Raw genomic sequence first — 9,017 nt, forward strand, 5'->3', positions numbered from 1 at the left:
GAATGAATTCAAACCAAATTTGAATTTGAATTTCAAATACAAACATCAAATGGTTATCACATAATTCAAATTTGAGATAATTTAACAAACAATTATCATTAAGCAAGAATATAAGTAATACAACAATTACATAAAGCTCATTAAGGAAAACTTGAGCTTTATTGATAACCACACACATAATACATTGTCTTTACAATATTCAGAATGGAATTATGAATTTACAACACATTACATGAAATGAATAAATGCAAAAAGAAAAAGGAAAATTACAAGGAAATTTAAATGACCTAAACTACATTGTGATCTTCATGAATTCTTTGATCAAGTGGATCTTGAGTTGCATCTTGATCATCTTCTTGATCCCTGCACACACAAATAACAATCAGAACATTAAGCCAAGTGGCAAAGCCACTTGGCAGGTTAGCAAATATTACATAGAGTGGATATGACCAAGCTGCCGAGCTGATCCATCCCACCAGCTCAAGTCCCAAGTCACACACACACAGGCAGCACACAAGGCCTGCTGCATGTGTAACAACACACAGTGAGTCACCAGGGTAAGATGTGGTGCTGTCGACCAGAGAAGCCATGGCTGGCCATATAAAAGCTTTTGACATCCAAAACCCTAGTCACTTGATTCATCCATTGACAGAACTGCACTGGTAAGCCACCAAGAACACCAAGAACAGCTTGAACAGGAAGAACAGCTTCACTGTTCAACCTGCTCCATCACACCACAGTAAATAACCAAGAAGCATCAAGCCACAGGGAGGAGCAGGGCAAGCCAAACAAACCACCAGAAGCAAAACCTCTACACCAACATCAAATTCTAGGAGCTGGAGTGAGGTATACAAATCATCATGAACAAACCAGATGGTTTTGTTCATATATAAGCATATGCACCAATCACACACAAGCAAAAGGGTGTGATACCCAATTTGTGTCATCATCTGGCTACTAAGCCATATGGTGCAAGCAAAGGTAGTAAGGCCACTAGTAAATCATCTAATGGGAACAACAGCTATGAAAATCAATGCATAACTGAAGAAATCCAGCCAGAGATGAAAACACAGCTAGCCTAGCTACACCCTTAGCACCTACAGCTAGTCAGGCCATCAGACATAGACAAAACATTGTCTATTTGATTTCAACATCAAGAGCTACTGGCAATCCAATAAATGGATCACCCAGAAAGCATTTAGTGAGCCACAGCAAGCCAACAAGAGGGGAGCTACCCTAGGGCAGCATATGATTACTGCCAGGGTCACCTCAACCACTAAAATAGCCAAACCACCAAGCCAAGCACAAATATCATCACCCAGATTGGGTTCAAAGTAGAGCTAGGGTCCCCAACTAATGTTGGCATCCCTCTAGCTCAATCAAACTAATTATAAGAGTCATCACTGCAAGCAGTTCATCTCATTTATCCAATAAACAAGGACAAGCTATACAGATAAATGAAAGTCATAGATCACCAGTAACTGGAACACTTACACATGATCCAATTGAGCACTGCAAGCAACAACAATTGCTTGAGCCAACCACAGCACACACCAGCACAAGGCATGGTGATGCACAGTCACCAGAATAAGCCCAGACAGGCATAGGCAGTAAATAAAGCAAGCAATGATCAAGCAGCTGATGATCACTGGATCACCAGAGCTTGCTAAGGCATGCTAGAACCCAATTCTAGCATCACATTGACCATATAAAATTAAACAGACACATTACATAATTAATTGCATCACAGATAAGCAAATGAGCTAAACATAATTATATCCAAATAGCACACCATCACTGGATGGTGCTGCCTAGCAAACCAACAGATTCTATTGAGCATTTCCAGGTATTATAGCACAAGGGATAGCACACCAGGAGTAATGGCTCTTGCAAAATGGCAAGAATTACACACAGTAATTAAGCCAGAGCAAGGAATTGAATACACTTGAGGATCTAGCAGTAGTAGCATCAAGAACAGAGTCACAGAGATAGTTTCAAGCAAGAAATGCAAGCTTAAGCAAGCACATGGCTTTAGAAAAATTGCACAGAAGCATGCATAGCAAAGATAGCACAGCCTAAGCTAGGCCATGGAGAGTAGCAGCAGCAGCATAAGCACAGGCATGGCCACAGAAGCTGTGGTCATGGCAAGCAGAGCACAGCAGTAAGCGCAGCAGCAGTGGCAGCACGGCATGGCGGCATCTCCAACAGGAGGAGGGCCATGGCCAGGGCTAGCAGAGGAAGAAGAACAGGCACAGAAGAGGAGCAGAAGGGGGCGCACTTACTTGGAGTCGAGCAGAACTGTGGCGCCATGGCGGCCACGGCGGCACACGCCGGAGCACGGCGGCGCCAGGCCAAGCCAGGCCATGGCGGTGCCACGGCAGCTCACGCACACGGTGGCGAAGCCACGGCGGCGCCACGACGCCAGGAGCGTCGGCGGCGACGAATCGCCGCGGAACTCCACGGCCTTGCGAGCAGGCAAGTTGGGGACGAGAAGCGGAGGCGGCGAGGACCAGATCGACGCCGTAGATCTGGTGCGCCGTCACGAGGCGGTGCAGATGCGCCTCATCTCACCGCCGGCGACGGCCGGAGGTGGCCGGAACAAAGCGGCGACGGCGCAGGCGACCACCGCGTCGCAGGAGAGGTTAGGGTTTCGCGAGAGGGGAGAGGAAGAGCGCGTCTGGGTCCGACCGAGCCGGTTGGGGCGGCTCGGGTTAGACTCAACCCGTTGGGCCACCTGACAGGTGGGGCCCAGGGGTATTATAGACTTTTCACAATTCAATTAAAAACCAGAAACTTTGAAATTCAATAGAAAATTGATAAGAGCTCTAAAAAAATAATTAAAAATATGAAAATTGATCAGCATAAAATTCTCTATTTAAATAAAATACCAAACAGAATTTTTGAAGACAATTATGAATAAGTCTTATTTTGATGATTTAAATAATAATTTAAATCACACATATTATTTTCAATAATGAAAATAAGTCCATTAATGCAATTGGACTCTAAAAACACCTTGACAATATTTCAAGGTTGTATTTACCCTAAATCAAGTATCTACAAGTTGTTCTTAGTATTAACCTCTCACATGAAATAACAACGACATCGGAAGGGGGGAACAAACCCTAAAACTGAAATCATGCATAATTGCTTCTTTAACCATTGCCCTTATCAGACAATGATGCTATTTTTCAGAGACAGAGGACAAGGGTCAGTCCACACCTTCCAACTACAAAACTTTGCAGTGTTCAGGCAAGTTCATCACTTGCTCATGTCATTTGAGTATCTTTATCAAATTACTTGCAAAGTACTATGATTATCACTATTGCATAAAAACCAAAACCACTATTTTCATAACTATGAATATGACTATGTGGTGGGCAATGGAACCATGGATTGTGTGGATATGGTGGAGGTTCCATTGCAAGGGTTTATATCCATCTAGGATTAAACAACAAATGTCGCCAGTGATTCTTGTGCCGTAATACCCGTGTTAACCATAAGATCTGGAGTGGGACGGAATAGTCAATTGTATTTCCACCTCTTGTACATCAACGGATGCGCTTACCGTAGCAGTTGTATCTGGCGGAACAACCGGAGGGTGGGGATCCCATTCTAATTCCCCACGGTAATGCAATGCTTACCGTAGCAGTTGTGTCTTGCGGAACAACCGGAGGGTGGGGAGCCCATTCTAATTCCCCACGGTAATGCGGTCTATGATGGGTTGCAGCTTCCGGCGAAGGAGTTTATGGTAGAGCCTAGAACTGTTGTCGTGGTCGGGGTCCACCCTGAAATTACGGGAATAATGGGACCGGCGAGGACCCAGGGTCGGGGTTTGCAACAAAGGGTGGGTGTGCGAGGTAGCGGAGGAATATAATTGACTATGACCTTATACCGGGCCTCACACCGAAGGAAGTGTGGACGGGAAAGCTGCCCGGTTGGCACCAAGGTTAAGATCTCTTATGGGTAAAGCAACACACCTCTGCAGAGTGTAAAGAACCGTGACCCGTCACTCCCTGTTCCGGGATAAGGAACTGCGAACGCGGCCGAAAAGGAGCTCCATGAAGTTCTAGTAAACCGGTGAAGGCTGACGGACATAGCTCTTGGAAATAAAAGCAATCTCTTGAAGAAATGTTTATCAAAACTTGCATTGGTATTAGACTTTCTGGTCTAATATCGTAGCTAGTGCATTAAACACCTCTTCTCTATAATGAACTTATTGAGTACGCTCGTACTCATCCCAATCTTAAATCCCTTGCTTAGATTGTCTGAATCGTTTGGAGGAGGACTACGACCACACTGAAGGAGCCGAGATCATCGGCTATGAAGAACCAGACCTCTCTGGAGGTGTTGAAGGCGTAGACTATCTCATAGTCTACGGAACCGGGGAGGCTTCCGGAGGAGATCAAGCCTAGAAACATCAAGTAGTAGTAGTAGCCGAGCAGCCCGAACTCTTAGTATTCAGCTGCTCGAGAGAATAAATGTACAACTTAATGAGACATCTATATTGTAAGCTAAGTTGAGTTCGCCTCGAACCCAGGAGTATTCCTCTTAGGACCCAAGAGGAGCTCCAAGACGATATGTGTATGATATTTGTAATATTAAATGAATGAGTTATGGACCTGCTATGTTCTGTTGTACTACTCTGAGGGATGTAATATTTGCGGAATGGTACTTCGTGAATGTTATATCAACGACTAGCATACTACAACATGCAGTGGTATGCAGGGTCACCACATACCCCTTTGTGACACTTGGTTAAAACATATGCTATGCAATGATAATCCATGTAAATCCAAGCTAATTAGGACAAGGTGCGGGCACTATTGGTATAGTATGCATGAGGCTTGCAACTTGTAGGATATCTTATACATAACACATATGCTTTATTACTACCGTTGACAAAATTGTTTCTTGTTTTCAAAATAAAAGCTCTAGCACAAATATAGCAATCCATGCTTCCCTCTGCGAAGGGTCATTCTTCTACTTTTATGTTGAGTCAGTTTACCTACTTCCTTCCATCTTAAGAAGCAAACACTTGTGTTAACTGTGCATTGATTCCTACATACTTGCATATTTGCATTCATCATATTACTTTATATTGACAACTATCCATGAGATATACATGTTACAAGTTGAAAGCAACCGCTCAAACTTAAATCTTCCTTTGTGTTGCTTCAATGCCCTTACTTTGAATTTATTGCTTTATGAGTTAACTCTTATGCAAGACTTATTGATGCTTGTCTTGAAAGTATTATTCATGAAAAGTCTTTGCTATATGATTCAGTTGTTTACTCATTGTCTTTACCATTGCTTCGAATCGCTGCATTCATCTCATGTGCTTTACAATAGTATTGATCAAGATTATGATAGCATGTCACTTCAGAAATTATCTTTGTTATCGTTTACCTACTCGGGGACGAGTAGGAACTAAGCTTGGGGATGCTGATACGTCTCCAACGTATCGATAATTTCTTATGTTCCATGCTCTCTTTATTGATGATACACACACTACACCACGACCTCCCATGTAGCTACCTATATGTTACAACGGTTTGGCGATGCGCTGCTATGGAACAACTTCCCCACTTTCCGAACGAGCGAATAGATAAGACGTGATTTATAACTTCCTTTAATCACAATCCTTCTCCTCAGCTAGTAATACGCACCGTCCGCAAAAGGCACCCGCCCCTACAATTCCGTGTGAGCATCTCCATCTCGATCTATCTTTATGGCTGCCTCCGACTCCGCGTTCGGCCGACCGTGCTTCGTTCTCGTATGGGACTCAGATTCCGAGGATTGGGCAATGATTTGCGGCGGCGAGACGAACACCATTGACGAGTCAGTAGGTGCAGCGGTACTGGAGGTCCGGCAATCCAATTCGCAACTGACGTCTTTCAATTTCTCACTTACCCGATCCAATTTTTGCAATCTTTTTTTCAAGATCTAAATACAGTATTTTTTATGCAGTCTTTCGTTGGCTTGATCTGTTACTCATTATCCTAGGTCATGTGCTTGGTGGATCGGTGATGCTCCGCCTGCCCGTTCCTGCCTCTCATTCACGGACGCTCGCTCGCGGGTACCCTGCGCCAAATTTCCTGTCCTGATTCAGCTTCGCTTCTCTTAATCAGGTGACCAAGTCCTACAGGTCATCAGTCCTTCTTACTAATTTCACTCTGCCTGCTCTCAGCCAGCATCACCTCCCTTGATCAGTACATGATGTATTCCACTAAATTTTATATCATCGCAGGTTCTTTTGTTGTTGATAGTGTCATGCGATATACATGTTGTGTCTGAACATCAACTTGGGTTTCTGGTTTTGATTAATTTGACAGTGGTGCGATTGATTACCTAGTTATCGTTTTGTTCATCTGGTCCATAAATATTAGACATCCCGTGACTATGACGAGCCAGGCAATCCTTTGATTCTATCTGTGTAGAAATACAGATCCGTTGTTACCTATAGATGCACTTGAAAACTATCTTAGGGACCATTTTCAGTCTGTTGGCTATCCATGTGGAGAATAAAATAATTTATTAGCTCAAATTCATCTTGCATTTGATGATTTGTGCATTAATGTCAATGGTATGCAACTTTCAGTGATGTGCTGACTTCTAATAGTTTGGAAATTCAACTTTCAGAAGGGAGACCACTTAGATTAAAATTCTTTGACTGCATCGATCATGCATTATGTATCTGTATTTGTCAGGTAATCTTTAGATTGGGCTATACACATAATAGTTTGGAAATTTATGCTGGTTTCTTATGACAGCGTGCTTTGTGCTTTTGCAGTTCCAGAACAGAGTCTAATCTTCAGTCTTTGTGCAGTCCAACTATGAGAAGTATGAAGCCATGGTTTTACAGAAGAAGGGTACATAATGTAATCAGAGTATGTGGTGTAGCGTGGTGAAATCCTTGGTCCTGAGGTACTTATGGCCTCAAACATATCAGTCTAGCCATCTCACGTACTACTTATGCATGTATATCTGAATTTAGTTACTTCTGAATAATGATTTAGTCTCTCGAAATTACTACTCTGTATCAGTGTTCTTCCAGAAGGATCCACATGTAGTCGGCAAAGCACATAAATTCTTAGCGGATTAGGATGCAATATCTTTTATTCTATCTACTATATTCTATTAAATTATTTACTCTGAATTATAACAGGTTTAGTCAAAATAAAATTATTAGGAAATTACAACGCGGCATCTTTTATTATGTCTGCTATATTCATTTAATCTTATACTCCGCGGACAATAAAATCCATTAAGCTACTTTGTGTAAATCAGATTGCACTCCCAAGTAAAGCTCCCCCAATGAGTGTGGTAATATTGGAAGATTAATAGCATCTAGAAAAAAGAGTTCATGCAAGAATCTGTTGCAACCAAGAGATTATGATGTATATATGGCTAAAAGTATTCTCGTTACTTTGACCTTGCTATTTAGAGAGAATAAACAATAACTTTCTTCTTTGTTTAGAGAGAGGAGTGGTCATACAGGAGGAGTAATTACCTCATGGCCTTCATCCGATGTATCTTGCAGCTATTATAAATTATACTATTTTATTAACTTGTTGCGTGTCCTACTAATGTTACATTACTTATCTTAATTTTTGTTGTTGTTGCAGATTACCAATACAAGTGGATGATGCAAGTATGAGAATAGTGCTACTACATAGTTTGAAATTAGTGTTTAGAATTTCATTTTCACATATAGAGATATTGTATTCATTGGATCGTCTTCTTTGTAAAGCTACAACGTTAATTTAATATATGAGGTCTTTCTGTTTATAATATTGTGGCTCATGTGCACTCTCCGCTGAACAATAAATCAATATATGATCCACCATTAACGATTTGAGGTGTCTAGTAACTATTGTAAGATTTTGCAATGATTGCAATATCATTTCAAAATCCATTCATGCAGGTTAGCCACCAACGCATATGAAGCGTTGTTCGGCTCTAACTATATACGTTGCTATCTTACAACGCTTCTTTATGTCATTTACCAACGGATGTATATGCGTAGTTGTAGACCCTTGCAACGCCACCTACGGCAACGCATACTAAATCCGTTGGTGTAGAGGTTACCAACGCTTATATGGACATTCGGCAACACATCAATGCGTTGCTGAAGGGGGGTTCCTGTTGTAGTGACACATGTTTTATACATACTTTATGTCATATTTATGCATTTTCCGGCACTAACCTATTAACGAGATGCCGAAGAGCCAGTTGCTGTTTTCTGCTGTTTTTGGTTTTAGAAATCCTAGTAAGGAAATATTCTCGGAATTGGACAAAATCAACGCTCAGGGTCTTATTTTTCCACGAAGCTTCCAGAAGTCCGAAAGGGAAACGAAGTGGGGCGACGAGGCGCCGCCACAACAGGGCGGCGCGGCCAAGGGTGGGGTCACGCGGCCCTGGCGTGTGGGGCCCTCGCGTCGCCCCTAAACCTACCCTTCCACCTATAAGAAGCCTTCGTCGATAATAACCCCAGTACCGAGAGCCACGATACGGAAAACCTTCCAGAGACGCCGCCGCCACCAATCCCATCTCGGGGGATTCAGGAGATCGCCTCCGGCACCCTGCCGGAGAGGGGAATCATCTCCCGGAGGACTCTTCACCGCCATGGTCGCCTCCGGAGTGATGTGTGAGTAGTTCACCCCTGGACTATGGGTCCATAGCAGTAGCTAGATGGTTGTCTTCTCCTCATTGTGCTATCATTGTTCGATCTTGTGAGCTGCCTAACACTATCAAGATCATCTATTTGTAATGCTACATGTTGCGTTTGTTGGGATCCGATGAATATGGAATACTATGTTATGTTGATTATCAATCTATCATATATGTGTTGTTTATGATCTTGCATGCTCTCCGTTATTAGTAGAGGCTCTGGCCAAGTCGTTACTTGTAACTCCAAGAGTGAGTATTTATGCTCGATAGTGGGTTCATGCCACCATTAAATCTGGGACAGTGACAGAAAGTTCTAAGGTAGTGGATGTGCTGTTACCACTAGG

At 42.6% G+C, this 9,017-nt stretch overlaps 1 long non-coding RNA gene across 2 annotated transcripts; it reads left to right on the forward strand.

The window, feature by feature from the left end:
* The first annotated feature begins 5,608 nt into the window (after positions 1–5,608).
* On the forward strand, positions 5,609–7,842 carry LOC127292601 (uncharacterized). Of its 2 annotated transcripts, XR_007845255.2 has the most exons (5): positions 5,609–5,866; positions 6,007–6,131; positions 6,643–6,710; positions 6,794–6,927; positions 7,629–7,842. It is a non-coding gene; the product is annotated as an uncharacterized lncRNA (long non-coding RNA). The 2 variants fall into 2 exon arrangements; XR_007845254.2 differs by having other exon boundaries at positions 5,609–6,131.
* The last annotated feature ends 1,175 nt before the right edge of the window (positions 7,843–9,017 follow it).

This window comes from Lolium perenne, chromosome 4 (assembly GCF_019359855.2).
Source record: "Lolium perenne isolate Kyuss_39 chromosome 4, Kyuss_2.0, whole genome shotgun sequence".
Taxonomy (NCBI): Eukaryota; Viridiplantae; Streptophyta; class Magnoliopsida; order Poales; family Poaceae; genus Lolium; species Lolium perenne.